Here is a 14,534-nt window from a genome sequence, read left to right as displayed (position 1 = left end):
CCCCAGCTAAAATTGCTCTCCTTCACTCTATTAAATCACCCCATTTGATTTTCTTCAAGGCAGTTTTGTTACTTGGGATTTACTTCTTAATTTGCTTTGGGATTAATGTCTTTGCTGCTAGAAGGTGACCCCCTTGAGAGCAGCCACCTGCTCTACCGTTTTCATGCTGTCTCTGGCCTGGCACAGGGCCTGGCACATAGTAGGTGCTCAGGAAATATTTGTTGAATTTGATTTGCTGGAATTGGCCCTGGTGGTGCCAGGTTGTTCCATTCGTCGCTCTCTTGGGTGGCCGAGGACCAGGAAGTCTTGAGGGCAGTCGTCTCTGGTCTGGAGAGAAGCTTCCTCCCTTTCAAATACCTCCAGGTCACACCTCCCTTCCCCCTCCCTTCCTGCCCCAGAAACTGTTCTTCCCACCTGCTTCCTGGGACCCTAGAACAAGCCAGAGGGTGGCTTCTCCTCTTCCAGAGGAAAGGGACATTTTGTATTTTGGACCTTCAGTTTGTTGTTAAGTCCCTAGTACGTGCCAGGCCCTGGCTAGGTGTCAGGGACATAGCAGATTCCCGCCCTCAGGAAGCTTTTGTTCTGCAGGAGAGACAGCTAACGAGGAGGTAAGTAGATAAATGCATAATGACAGCCTGGGATGCACATGGGAGTGGATAAGTACGGTTGGGTTCCTGCCCTGGGAGCGAGCCCACTGTCTCCCAGGGGAAAGAGCAGGTGTGCAGAGCATGGGAAAGTCCTAAGGCTCCTGGGGTGGGATTTGAGGAACCCTAACGGAGTGGCAAATAGGAGGCCTGGAGGGGGGTTTTAGAAGGGTTTGTGTTTTGTGGGGTCATGCCTCCGTGGAAGGAGTGACAGAGTTGGAGGGAGAAGGGCAGTGGCCACTGACACTGGTGCAGCCAGGTCGCAGAGGGTAGGGGCTGGGGACCCCGGCACGGGGGAGTGAGGAATGAAAAAGGCTTTGCTCTCTGACTGCCTTCACCGTGGGCCGCTGGTCTCATCCCTGATTTTGAAAATCTCTCATTGCTCTCACTGATGCCATATTTTACACTGCTCCCTCTGACGTCTTTTTATCACTGTCTTAACAAACACCTTGTCAACATATTTACTTAAAAATTGTTTAAAGTATACCCTCTTAGTCAGGGTCCCCACAGAAAACAGATGGCACGCTCAAACAGGGTGACTGAAAGGGCTGTTATGGAGCTGGGCAGGGCCAAGGGAAGCCAGCTGGGTTCGGGAACACTGGGGACATCCCAGGGACCTCAGAGAACCTAAGGGGGAGAGGGGAGGAGCGCTTGCCGGGACCTGGAGAGAGCAGCTGGCGGACAGGGCTGCCCTGCAGGAGAGCGCCCATGACCTGTGAACTCACCAGGGGAATAAATGCCCCAGCTCTGCCCCTCCCAGCCTCCAGTCATCAGCTGACCCCAGCAGGAGGCAGAGGAGGCTGTTGGGCATCCTCCCTGGGCACAGAGCGGGCAGAGGAGGTGGAGGGTGGGTCTGGAGGGGCCAGTGACCAGCACCTTCTGCATCACCCCTGCTCCAGGGGCTGGCTTACATGCTGAGCAGCCATATTTTGGAGACTACCCCCCAGTTTGTAAAAGGGGCCGTTTCCTGTGTGGATTTGTTTTGGGGATTTCAAGCCTCACGTTTGTGTTGGAGCCTGGGGCCTTGGCTGTGGGGTTCGGCTTTTGGTTTTCGCTTTTTGCAGGATGTGGTGCCTAGTCAGTGATGTGGTCTTGCCCTGTAATGCGACAGATTGTGGGAACAGAGGAGCAAATTTGTCAGACACAAGCCTGGGCTCTTGGCAGGTGTAGCTGTTCCCGTCACGTCCTGAGCTGCCCGAACTTTGTTATTTGCATAGATGGAGAATTGAATAGGTTATCATTCCGATTGACGCCATTTACTGCTGAAGTATTGGAGAAATTGACAAGGAGGGCGCTCTGTGGCCATCACCACCCTCGACAGTGTCATTCCATTTACGGCTTCCCTGGGGACAATGGCAGGGGAGAAGTCAAGGAAAGCAGGAAGGTCAAGGATGCTTCTGAGGAGCCTCTTTGTTCATTATGTATTTATACCGCACGTGGTTTCCATCCGCCGGCTGCTCCGCTTCCGGGACCCCAGAGGATAAGGCGAGGAAACCTAGGCTCTGAGCACCAAAGCTATTTTTATTTGTGCGCAGGGCAAGGTGATGCGGCTGCTGCAGGCCGAGGTTCAGTTCTCCCTGACACACAGAATTGGATATTAAGGCGGAATTAGAAGCTTGAGTCCGAGGCCATCCCTTGTGAGTGATGCATTCAGGATGGCATTATGACTTTCCAAACTGCTTTTGCAGAGAGCAACCAGGGTAGATGAAGGAGGCATTCTGGGGGGCAGCCCCAGGCCCCCAAGTAGCCCTGATGTTAGTCTGTGAGTAGATGGTGAATTGTTCGTTTCCCCGAATCCAGTTCTCTTCCTGTTGTTTCTTTTTTCCATGACACTTTCCCCATTGGACATTCAAAAGCACTTCCTTCTCTCCACAAAGCTTTGCAGCATCCCCCTGGCTCGTCCACCCGAGCCCCACCCTGACTTATCACTGTGGAAAGTCCCTGTGTCTCCGATGACTCACACACTGGTCTGGTACTGTTAGCATTGCTTCACCTTTAAGTGACGGGGGGATGAGGCTTTCTGTCACTCTCTAGAAAAAAATTTAGACATTATTAAATATCACGAACACGTAAGTGTATTCTATTTGTAGAAATTTCAAAGATACAGATAAGGCTAAATCTTCTTTCTGTTCCCTGCCCCACCCCAAGGTTAATCGCGGTCACCGTTCTGGCTTGCAGGCTTCCAGACCTTCTACTACAGATTTACATAATACCGTGTTTCGGGGATTCTGAGACACACTTGAACCTCTCTGAAATTGAGATGAATCTTACAATTAATGGCTTGTCATGGTTTAATTGACAGTGTTTTTCGTTTTGCTTTTTCGGTAGTACATAAAATAGTGGTGCATTTTACAATCTATGTATGGTTCCTTAGATTCGATGAAATATGGTCTATGTGTATCCATAGAAACAATGTTGTATTGATTTTTGATTAAAAATATAAATACTGTATTGTATCTATCATCCTGCAACTTGCTTTTTTTTTTTTCCATGTAGTACTATGCCTTGGAGGGTTTTCCATGCTGGTGTATAGATCTCCTTTATTCTTTTTTTTAATAAATTTATTTATTTTTATTTATTTATTTTTGGTTGTGTTGGGTCTTCATTTCTGTGCGAGGGCTTTCTCTAGTTGCGGCGAGCAGGGGCCACTCTTCATTGCGGTGCGCGGGCCTCTCACTGTCGCGGCCTCTCTTGTTGCGGAGCACAGGCTCCAGACGCGCAGGCTCAGTAGTTGTGGCTCACGGGCCCAGTTGCCCCGTGGCATGTGGGATCTTCCCAGACCAGGGCTCGAACCCGTGTCCCCTTCATTGGCAGGCAGATTCTCAACCACTGCGCCACCAGGGAAGCCCTGTCCTTTATTCTTTATTGATGCTGTGTGGCATTGCATAGCATGGATATACCATGGTTGTTTCCAATTTAGGATGGGCATTTAGGTTGTTGCCAATTGTTTGCTGTACTAAAACATTCTTATATACGTCTCCCTATAGGAGCACTTTTTCCATTGTTGGTAGAGAGAAGGGGGGGCATTGTTAGGCCCAAACTTTATTCCATTCCATTCCATGCCATTCCCTTCTGTCCCATTCTGTCCCATCCCATCCCATTTCATCCCATTCCCATGCCCTCCCAGCCCCTCTCATCCCATTCACAACCATTACCATTAGTTGGTATCAAGTAATGTGTCCAATCAGTCTTGGGGCTTTAGGTGTCTACAAAAGGGAGTCTGATTCCTGCCTCCCCAGAAGTTTAGAGTCCAGCTGGGAGGGTAGGCATGAAATTAGACTTGGATCAAAACTCCAAAGCACCCCAGTTACCTCTAGGGGTAGGGGCACAGGTGTTGGTGTGGTTCTGAGGAAGACATTTCAGCTCTCATTTTATACTCATTCTGGGGTCCTCTCAGGCTGGCAGGCCCCTCAGGAATAACAAAAAGAATGCCTTTGTACTGACATGTGTGTCACCCCTTGTCCTACCTGGGGCATATATGGGAATCTTTCCTAAGTGGGTTTCTTAAGGCTGACATGTGTTTGAAGTGTCACGGGGGTTTCCTCTCTTGTTTTCCCACCTTTCAGCTGAGTAGGGAGAAAAGAGCCCCCCACCTGTCCTTTGGCACCTGGTCTGCTCTCCATGAAGATGCTATGTCTTCTCTCACCAAGGATGCAAGAAACACGGGTCAGGGGATTGGAGGTGTTAGAGGTAGATAGAGTCTCTCTGCCAACTGCCGCCTGGGGATATTTAAACAGAAAGTGCTCGAAGGTTGTCCTGGAATGGCCTCAGGCGTGCTTTTCAAACTTTTAAGTGCATATAGATCACTTGGGATCTTGCGAAAATGTAGGTTATAATTTAGCAGGTCTGGGAGGGGCCAAGATTCTGCGTTTGTTACAAGCTCCCAGGGGATGGAAATGCTGTGGTCTGGGGACCATACTTTGAGTGGCAAGGACTTTAGGACTGCTAAGCAAACTCTGGAGGCAGGGAGGATGTGGGGAGTGGGGCAGGAGAGTTTTCATGGGAGCTGGGGCTTTCTAGGGGCCAAAGCTGGACACACCTGGCAGATCTTACTTCTTGGGGCCATAGGTTATCTTACTTTGCATTTTTGGCACCCTGCTCTCCAGGAATTGTATGCAAGTGAAGGCAGGGTTTGTTGGTTTGTTTACAGCTGGTAGATTTGCACTAGAATTTCCAACCTCAGGGAGGCATTTAGAATAGGGTAATTCTTCATTCTGGGGGACTGTCCCTTGCTTTGCAGGACATTCAGCTCCCCTGGCCTTGCCCACTAGATGCCAGTAGCAGCCTCCCTGATTCTTGTAGCATCTGAAGGCCAGGCAGTGCTGCACCTAGTTGAGCCACTGAGCTGGACTCGGCTCTTGTTGTGGGCAGGGACCATGGCCTGGTCTCCGTGTCCCCGGTGGCTGGCACTGTGCCTGGCCGGTGTGCCTACTCAGTGTGTGTTTCACGAAGGAGGGAGCCTCCTGGACACAAGTTCTAATCGTCCCTCCCTGCTTCAGGGAGAGAAAGCCCAGTGATGTGGCTCTGTTGCATCGGGCAGGGGGCACCTGCTGAGGACAGCACCGTCCTGACCTCGCGGGAGAGCGTGGGGAGACGGGACCCAGAAGTGACGCAGCATGTCTGTTTCCTCAGCTTTCTCCCAACGCTCTGAGGCTCCGCTGGATGGAGTGGATGGAACAGCAACTGAGCATTAAAAAAACATCTTTTTTATTGAAGTATAGTTGATTTACAATGTTGTGTTAGTTTCAGGTATACAGCAGAGTGATTCAGTTATCTATCTATCTATCTATCTATCTATATGTATTCTTTTTCAGATTCTTTGCCATTGTAAGTTATTACAAGGTATTGAATAGAGTTCCCTGTGCTATACAGTAGGTCCTTGTTAGTTATCTATTTTGTGTATAGTAGTATGTATATGTTGATCCCAAGCTCCTAATTTATCCCTCTCCCCCTTTCCCCTTTGGTAATCATAAATTTGTTTTCTATGTCTGCGAGTCTATGTCTGTTTTGTAAATAAGTTCATTTGTATCAGTTTTTTAGATTCCACATATAAGTAATATCACGTGATATTTGTCTTTCTCTGTTTGACTTTCTTCACTTAGTATGATACGTTGCTGCAAATAGCAAGCATTTGGGATTTTGATGTGTCTTTTTTCTGGGTTGAGTTGCTGGAAGATAAGTCCTGTCTTGTTTATCTTTATGTCCTCAGGGCCTGGCACATAGTAGGCATCTTGTAAATGTTTGCTGGAAGAACTCTATGAATTCATGAAGGGAATCGGCTCATCCCAGGAGCTCATTGATGGCTCCTTTTGGTTTTGACAATTGGGTTCATAACGTGAACCGTCATCCGATTCATTCATGCAGTTATTAGTCTATTTATTCCTTCAACAGCTATTTCTTGAGCACCTGCTATGTTCTGGGCACTGTGCTAAGGCAGGGGCACCCTGCTGAGCAGGGTGGGCGTTATTCCCTTGATGGAGCTGATGGTGTGCTGGGGAGCAGCGTTGTGAGAATCGTATAGCCGATGGGAAAATCACAGCTGTGGCAAGTGCTTCCAGGGTGGTGCTGTGAAACAGCTGAGAGGGGCCTCTGCATCTTGTCTTCGTGGTGGTGCTGGAAGCAGTGGGATGTCAGGGAGGGTTTCTGGGAGGGAGTGACGTTGCAGCTGAGATCTGAACTGTATTTCATCCAAGTTAAGTCCTTAAGGTATCAGTAGGGCAGGGCCACTCCCACATGAGAAAAAAGTTTTTCTGCAAGAATTTGATTTGGGATATTTTTAAAAAAGCATTAGAAGATGCACAAATAAATAAATGAATCGATAAAATTTTTTTTCAAGCTTTCTTTACACTTTATAGTTTAGTGTTTTTTTTCCCTTTTGAATTTGGATTATGTGAATGTGGAGCCTACACTTTTCCATATGTAGGGCCTCTAAAAGTCTGGGCCCTGGATCTGGGATGAGTAAGCGATAAGTGGGTGAAGGCTTACAGAGAAGAGTGATACAAACAGAGAGAAAAGCATATGCAAAGGCCCTGGGGAAGCAGAGGTGATACAGCACGTTGGAAGATCAGCAAGGAGGCCAGGGTGGTAGGTACCCGGCGAATGGTGAGGTGAGGGCGTGGGATCAGGCTGAGAGGTCTTTTGAGACCAGATCGCACAGGGCCTTGGATGGCATGGGAAGGCGTGGGGATTTTATCCTAAGACTTGTGAGAAGCCATTTGAAGGGATGAGCCAAGGGGTGGCGTGATCAGATATTTGTTTATAATAGATCACTGAGGCTGCTTTGTGGAAAACGGACTCATCTGTGGGTCAGTCTGGGTTTTGATGATGAGTTTTCATTTTGGGGCTGGCAGTCATGTGGCCTGGGCCACCTGGGCTGTGAGGCTGAAGGTACCATTGCCTCGTTGGTGCCCAGACCATAACCCCACTCTCTCTGCATGTCGGGACTCCCTCTTCCCTTCTGGGTCAGGCAGACCTGGCCCTCAGAAGCCAGATGGAGTCCAAAGACCTTCGGGGGATGTTTAGATTTCTAAGTCACTGTAAACCTCCCTGAACTGACCTGTTTTTCTTCCATCTTGCTCTTGTATTTTTTATGAATGGATGCTAACAAATGTGGCAGGGTGATTTGTTTCAATTTCCTTCTGATACCTGGACTCTGTGTTCAGTGGCAGCTGTCCCTCTGGCAGCTGGAAGTCCGTCTCCAGGAAGTGGGGCTCTGGGTCCCATCACACCTGCTCTGTCAGGAACATCGGGGCAGCTGAGACAAGGAGCCCCTTTAGAACGTGGGACGGGAGGCTCAGTGCCTGTTGGAAGGGACGAGACTGGTTCCAGTGTCTGCTTGGCCAGACATTGTAGCAGTGACCGGCTTGGAGGTGAGAACTTGAAGGCTTCGCCTCATTTGGGACTGCAGCCCTGCCCATCTTGTTTGATGGAAACCAGTTCTTCAAAGGCAAACTGTAGCCTCATGTTTGGCAGGGCTTGGTGATGGGTCAGAGCTCTGAGAGACGTCAGCCTCCAACGCCCATGAGACTAAAATTCACCTCTTTACTTGAGTGGCCGTTTGTGGTCAGGGTCTGTCCCTATTTTCTAGCCTGTCTCCCAATGCTCCACCTTGCCGTTGTCCTTGAAGCCTGTCGTGTCCTCGCCCAGACCGTTCTCTGCCTGGAATGCCACCCCCCACTCTGCTTCCTTGGCAAAGCCAGACCTGTCCTTCCGGCCTCCCCGGAAGCCTTCCCTGACCTCTGAGCAGATGCTGTCTGGCTCCTCCTCTGGGGCTCCCAGGAGCACTTGGCCTACTCCCTTGTTTTCAAAATACATTTTTCTTATTTCATGCTTGTTAGACAAATTTGTTGTAGAAGATCTATTAAATAAAGACAAGCCAAAAGAAGAAAATAAAATCCAGCCATAATCCAGAGATCCAGCGCAATCACTTTGGCATTCATCCTTCCCGATTCTTGTTCTGCAGTCTGCTTCCCACCCTCCGCCCCGCTCACTTACCTACAGATGGTAAACAGTTTATCATACTGCTAAATGTCATCCTAAAGCGTCCCTGAATTGGCCTGATGGTGTTCCACTGCATGGTTGTACCCAGGTGTGTGTTACAGGCCCCTGTAGCTAAGCTGGACACACCCATCCCACACATCTGCCTTGGGAGGGCAGGGACCCACCTTGACTTTCCATCTTTGTTCTCCCAGGGCTTGACTTTGATTGGAGGGCTCATAGGAAGTGTTCCTTGCATGAATGTATCCGCATTCTCATCTCTTTCCTGACGTAACCAGAGCTAAGCCTGTATCCGAGGCCATTTTCTTCTTCTATTCCAAATACCCTCCCACCCTCTCCCAGAAAGGAGACTTCACAACCCAGTCAGCTATTGTCTGACCTTTAAAAGGCAAGTCTGAAGGCTCAGGCAACAAAGAGGCTAGAGAGGTTGGGTGGGAGAGGCTGGATAGGAAGGCCACCCAGAGGTCAGTAGCGTTGGTACCCACCCGTAAGTGGCTTGCAGGCCAGGAGGGAGCTGGAAGGTTCTAGGTGGTCAAGGGATTGCTGCAGGTGGTGAGCAAGAGGGACTCCAAGGTGGGGTGGACGTCCCTGCAAGCTGGCTCCCGGCTCCGGCAGCCATGTTTGAAGGCCCCCAGTGCAGCCAAGGCCTTTGGTTCCTGGTGCGTGTGCTCTGAGGAGTTTTGCCCTGTGATGAGGCACAAGCCTTCATACTCCCTCAGGCCTGTTGGAACCCAGGAACAGAAGCCTTGATTTATTCACGCAGGGATTAAACAATTGTTGATTTCACACCTATCACACATCAGGCTCTACGCTCATGGAGACCATAGTTTAGGGGGTGTGGGTGTAGGGTGACCAACCATCCTGGTTTGCCAGGGACTGAGGTGCTTCTTGGCATGTAGGATTTTCAGTGCTAAGATTGGGAAAGTCCCAAACTGGGGCAAGCTGGTCACTGTAGTCAGACGTAAATGTAGATCCTATTATCCAGGGTCAGGACTGGGGGATTCAGGGGTGGCGCGGGGGGTGGAGAACTCCCGGAGGGATCTGGAGTTACAGGCCCGGCATGCTTAGTGGGAGCTTTACGTGGAGATGTGATGTCCGGAAGGGTGAGGTCCTGGAAGGGGATTCTAGCAAAGATTCCTCTCCCGGCCTCTCAGTTCTTCGGGCCACTCCTCCACTCAGGTGGTCCCCCTCCGGGCACATTGTAGCCCGGTGTCAGGACAGAGGCAGCTCTCCGGACTGTGGATCCTTGGGGCCTGGGTTAAGTCACATCTATAAATCAGCCTCCAGGACCAAGTCTCCTCTTTGAGGAAGAGGGTTCCCCGAAGTCAGCTCTGAAGGGGAACCTTGTTCTTCCTGCCTTGGGACTGAACAAAAGGAGTGTACGTATGGGGTCGACCCTGATAGCCTCATCCACGGCCTGGGCTTATCATCCATCCATTTCTTCACTCACTTCTTCACTCAACACGTGGTTCCTGATTATCCGTTACGTCCTGCGTGATGCAGTGAGCCCAGGGCCAGGCACATAGGAGCTGGTAGGTACGCAGCCCTGCTGGCCCATCGGGTTCAGGCAGCTTTGGAGCCAGCCTGCTCCAGAAGCTTTGAGATTTCTCACTGGGGCTGCTGGTGGGAAGGACTGCGCTAAGTCAGCAGAGCCTTATCCAGCCCCCCGCCGCTGGCCTCCCCCAGGGCTGACACCTGGGGCTGAGGCTCCCCTGCCAGGCACGTCTCTGGAGCCTTTGTCCCTAAGAAGTCTGTGAAGGTGCTTGAGAGAATGGAATCTTGCACCCTTCTCTTGGAAAAGCCATTTGTCCATTGAAATGCAATTTACTTTGGAAAAGAGGAAAAAAGACTAGAAGGGCCACCAGGGTGAGAAGGTGTTTGTGGGACCTACAAGCCAACTTGGAGGGTCCGTTTCCAGCTTGCAGGTGAAGTCCCAGAAGAAGCAGGGCTGGGTTGGATACATGGTCACCGCTCCCCGTGACCCTCCTCACCCCTGATTCTAAATGCTGCTGTGCTAGACCAGAAACGATCTTTATTCCTTGACGTGCTTTAAAAAAATTCAATAAAGGAGAACCCCAAGCTGACACGGTAATAGATAGTATGGTTCAGGTTCAAAGAGAATACAGTTTTTAAAAAAGCTACGAAATTTCTAGAAGAGAATTCTTTGTGTGTTCCAGCGGCCATGGCCATGGCGTGCTGAAGCAGGCCGCCTCTTCTCCTGGTGTGCGTGTGGGGAGGTCCTAAAGGCAAAAGCAGAGCCGTGGCGGGAGGAAAAGGCCCAGCCTTTTGGAATGTGCGTGCATGTGTGTTGGCGTGTGTGTTCCTATCAACACGTGTACACATTTATCAAATTACATCTGCTTTTACCTTTAAAATTTTATGAACACGGGCATATGGCGCATTATCCTGCCATGGAGTGTGTGTGTGTGCGTGTGTGCGCGCGTGTGCACGCGTGTGCACAGGCAGGCCTGCTCGGCACTCACTCCTCGAGTGGCTGAGAAACTCTTCTGCAGAGGAGAGCCCTGGAGCGCGTGGGGCTGTGGGTGAGCGGACCTCCCCAGGGCCCCAGCCTGGCCCTTGGCCCACCAGGCCATGAATACATTTCCATCTCCGGCCCCCATCACCTAGGCAGCTAATTCCTCTGAGCCCTTCTGCCTTATTAAAGTCACAGATCACTTTCCCGAGCTTAACGCTGTCAAGACCAGCGCGCCCCAGTTCAAACCCCCTTCCGCGCCGCCGCCTCTCCTCCTCCGCGCAGCCGCTCCTGGAGGGCTGGGGCCTGAGGTGCGGGTCCGCCAGACCCCCACCCCTGCCCTGCCCCCTCCTCGGTTTGGTCTGCCCGACGCCTTGCAGTGATCGGTGAGGTCGCCTCAAGATTCCTTCAGTAAAGCCCTTGGCAGGGAGACAAGGGCCGTCACAGCTGTGCTGCACAGACTGGCTTCCAGAGGCGAGGACGGGGCCGGCCCACTCGAAGTGGCTCCTCGGCGGAGGGGTGCGAGGCTGGCTGCTGGTTCGGAGAACACTCCTCCCGTCCCCGGCTGCCGTGGCCTCCCCTGTTATGAAATATGGATGGTACCGGTTCCAGCGTTGGGAGACTCGCTGGCAGCACCGAGCGTCTCCAAAGGCCCGCCTTGTGCATGCACCTAAACACTTCACTGAGCAATCTGTCAACATGTCAGCAACACATGTTTTGTAAAAAGCTTCCAGTGGGAGTAATGACTCCCACCAGGACTTCCAAAATGCTTTGAATTCAGCAGATTTCTATTGCGGGCATCCCCTGGGGTGCCTTTTACAATGCCTACATTTCAGAAATTTGAGCCACAGACCCCTGGGGGTTTCCTTTCATAATGCCTCAAAATGTAGGGTTATATTGTTGGAAGTCCCCATGGGGTCTTTATTAATACCTGAATTCTGAGGAACTGGAAATTACACAGGGCACTGCAGGGGCCCAGATCCACACCAGGAAGAAGAGAAAAACTCTGTGGGGAGATTTTTTTTCTTCATGCAAGAGTGAAAGAGAAGAATTTGCTAAAGGACAAAATTGAGTGTGTTTGAGCTTCCTTCATTTAATCTGCCTTCTAGGACGTTACAGTAAAATCTGCAACGGGGAAGGGGGGAAATGACTTTTCTATTTTTAAATCGCACTTTGATATTTTAGGGGCCGGAATATATTCTCTTTAAACACCCAGTGTGGAGGGGTATTGGTAAAAAAGAAATTGTTTTTCTTTTTGGTAATTGAACGCACCTCTGCTGTCACGCCCTCCTCCAGGGTCTCCCCTCGTCCTCAGAGCTGTTAAAACTCCTGTCGAACTCGTCGCATTATCATTAACCGTTTGGGGTCGGTTTGAGATGTGGGCCCGCTTGCTCTCCTCCCCTCCCCTCCCTTCTCCTCCCCTCCTCTCTGTGCATTAAAGATGAGAAAATCAACCTTGGAGATGGTCCAACCCCCTGCAAACTGGTTTCAAACCCTCGCTCCCAGTTGGGGCCATCAGAATAGGCAATATTGAGGTTGCCTACTACTTTTTTGCATTTTGTTGCTGAAGTCTTGAAAAGACAGAAGGGGTGCCCTCTTCTCCCCCAACACACACACACACACACACACACACACACACCAGTATCTGCATGTGACTTGTTCCAGCCTCTACCATCACCTTCGGTACTGGTTTTTAAAAGTTACAAGACTTCAACATGTTAAGCCGTAGGGTTAATTTAAGCTGCCTTTTTCCCCTTCGAAATCTGGCACTCACTGGCTTGCTGAAAAGAGGTCCCTTGCTCTATTTCTATTACAGTCTCATTGACTGGGATAAGAAAACAACATTGAGAGAGCTAACTTGCCTCAGCCAAGGCCAAGAAATTCTGAGTTGCTGATAAGACCCTCCCTCCTCCCTCCCTCTCCACCCTCCTCCCCCTTCCTGCCTCCTTCTTCCCTCCTTTCTGCCAGTGACTGGATCACACAAGGGACTCGGGAACTCACATTTCCCCCCCTCAGTGAGACTCCCAGACGGTGCTCAACCATCTGTGGTCCCGTGGGTCCAGCAGAGGGGGCCCGAGGAGGGGGGTTTGCCCATCAGGAGCTGGTTGGGTCAGACACTCACACAGATCCTCTGCACCCACCCTGAGCGGGCTGATTAATTAAGCAATTGCATCATTGATTCAAGGTTTGTGATTTGGTGCCAGGGCTCTGGCTGGCGCGTTCCTGAGCTCTGCTTCCCTCCCCCGGGCTGTTAGTTGTAGGATCCCCCCCCCCCTTTTTTTTTCTCCAGCTGGATTTTCCTTCTCCCTGCCAACCCTGGGTGGGTGGTGACGAAAGGAATTGGGCCCCCTGTATCCCAGCCGCCCCCAACCCTCAGCCAGGAAGCTCTGGTGGCTCCTGGGGTGTCTTTATGGGGTGGAGCTCTGAGCTCACAGCCCTGGGCAGACCCCAGGAGGGGCCTTTTCTCCTCCCAGCAGGCCCCATGGGTTTCAGCAGGGGCCGGGAGACTAGAGGGCAAGGAGCCCTGTGGCGCTGATTTGACATTTTTAGCTGAAGACCTTTGTTCAGACCAATTTCCAAGTAGCTTTGGGTTGGAGTGCCTTCTGCTTTTTTCTTTTTCTTTCTTCTTCTTCTTTTTTAAAAAAAATCCTGGGCCTATTTTTTATTTTTCTTTCAAAGCGATGAAATAGAATCTGACCCTGGGAATCCCATTCTTGCCATCTCTTTCCCCAAGCCACCACCCTCTCCCGCCTGACCAAGAAGGCCTGAATTTCCCAGCAGCCTCTGGGCCTCAGACCATCCTCTCCCGCCCCTTCCCCAGGGCTTCTGAGGGCTGCAGACTCCCAAGGGAGGCCATATCCCTGCCTGGGGCCTGGTTCTCAAGCTGTAGGGTGGGAGCCACCATTTTTCTGTCCTCCTTCCTCTAAGAGACTTTGGCTTCATTTTGGGGAGGCAGTGAAGTCTGCTCAAATGCTTCCAAAGCCCCTGACCTCAGGGTTGAGAGCCGTAGCAGTGGGTGGGAGAGCGGTACAGGAAGAAAATTTAACCCACTTCCCAAGAACACAGACTTTTTCCGGGGGAGGCCTGGGCCATGTGGCAAGAATCTGTAAAGTTTTCACTGAATAAAGGTGGCATTATAACAGCATCCCCTCCCCCAGATAACCCAAAACCCAAAGCATAAAAACAAGCCAAGACAGACCAAGAGAAATACCTTCTCCTTGTGTGCCTCAAAGTGAACATCGAAGACGCTGCCTTTGGGAAAGAGGGCATTACAAACTTAGGTTCTTTAGAAAACCCACCCTATTTGCCAAAATAGATGGCAAACCGCCCTGAGCACTAAAATCCACGTTGTTCCAGAGAGGAAGGGTTGGGGGAGGCGGAGTCCATGAGCCCCTGACAGAGGTCCAGGGAAGGGAGACCAGAAAGCCTCCTCTGGGCAGTGATTTATTTTATTTTTTAGATCTATACGCTTTGGCCACGTTTATTTATTTATTTCCAAAGGGCTATTTTTGTCTGCCCCGGCTCCTTTGTAGCAAAGCCCCCTTTTCTAGAATTTCCTCTCCTTTATTAGAGTCACAGCTCAGATTTGTGTGGCCCCGGGGGAGCCGGCCAGCCGCTGGTAATTTCTCTCAGACACCCAATTACCCCCTGACGTCAGTGCCTCCTGGCCCCGCTCCCCTGGGTGCCTGCATTTTTTCCTTTGTAACACGAATAGCTGACTAGCTAAGTGCCTGTCGGTTCCCTGGCAGAGGAGTTGATTGTGTTTTCGGCTGGATACTAAATCCAAAAACTATGTAAAAATGTCAATAGGTGAGTGCACATTGATTTTGGTTAGTCACAGTGATATTTGAGCCCCTCTGGGAACTCTGTCTGGGGAAGTATTTTACAAGAAAGATAATATAACAGAAAATTACTGGAGC

The 14,534-nt window shown here is 50.6% G+C and overlaps 1 protein-coding gene across 1 annotated transcript in view; it reads left to right on the top strand.

Moving 5' to 3' along the window:
- ZNF423 (zinc finger protein 423) overlaps positions 1–14,534 on the top strand; it is a 267,722-nt gene that overhangs the window by 63,053 nt on the left and 190,135 nt on the right. The window lies entirely within an intron of this gene.

This window comes from Neophocaena asiaeorientalis, unplaced genomic scaffold (genome assembly GCF_003031525.2).
Source record: "Neophocaena asiaeorientalis asiaeorientalis breed wild unplaced genomic scaffold, Neophocaena_asiaeorientalis_V1.1 scaffold438, whole genome shotgun sequence".
Lineage (NCBI taxonomy): Eukaryota > Metazoa > Chordata > Mammalia > Artiodactyla > Phocoenidae > Neophocaena > Neophocaena asiaeorientalis.
Note: the sequence above shows the minus strand (reverse complement) of the source record. Positions and strands in the feature narration are given on the sequence as shown.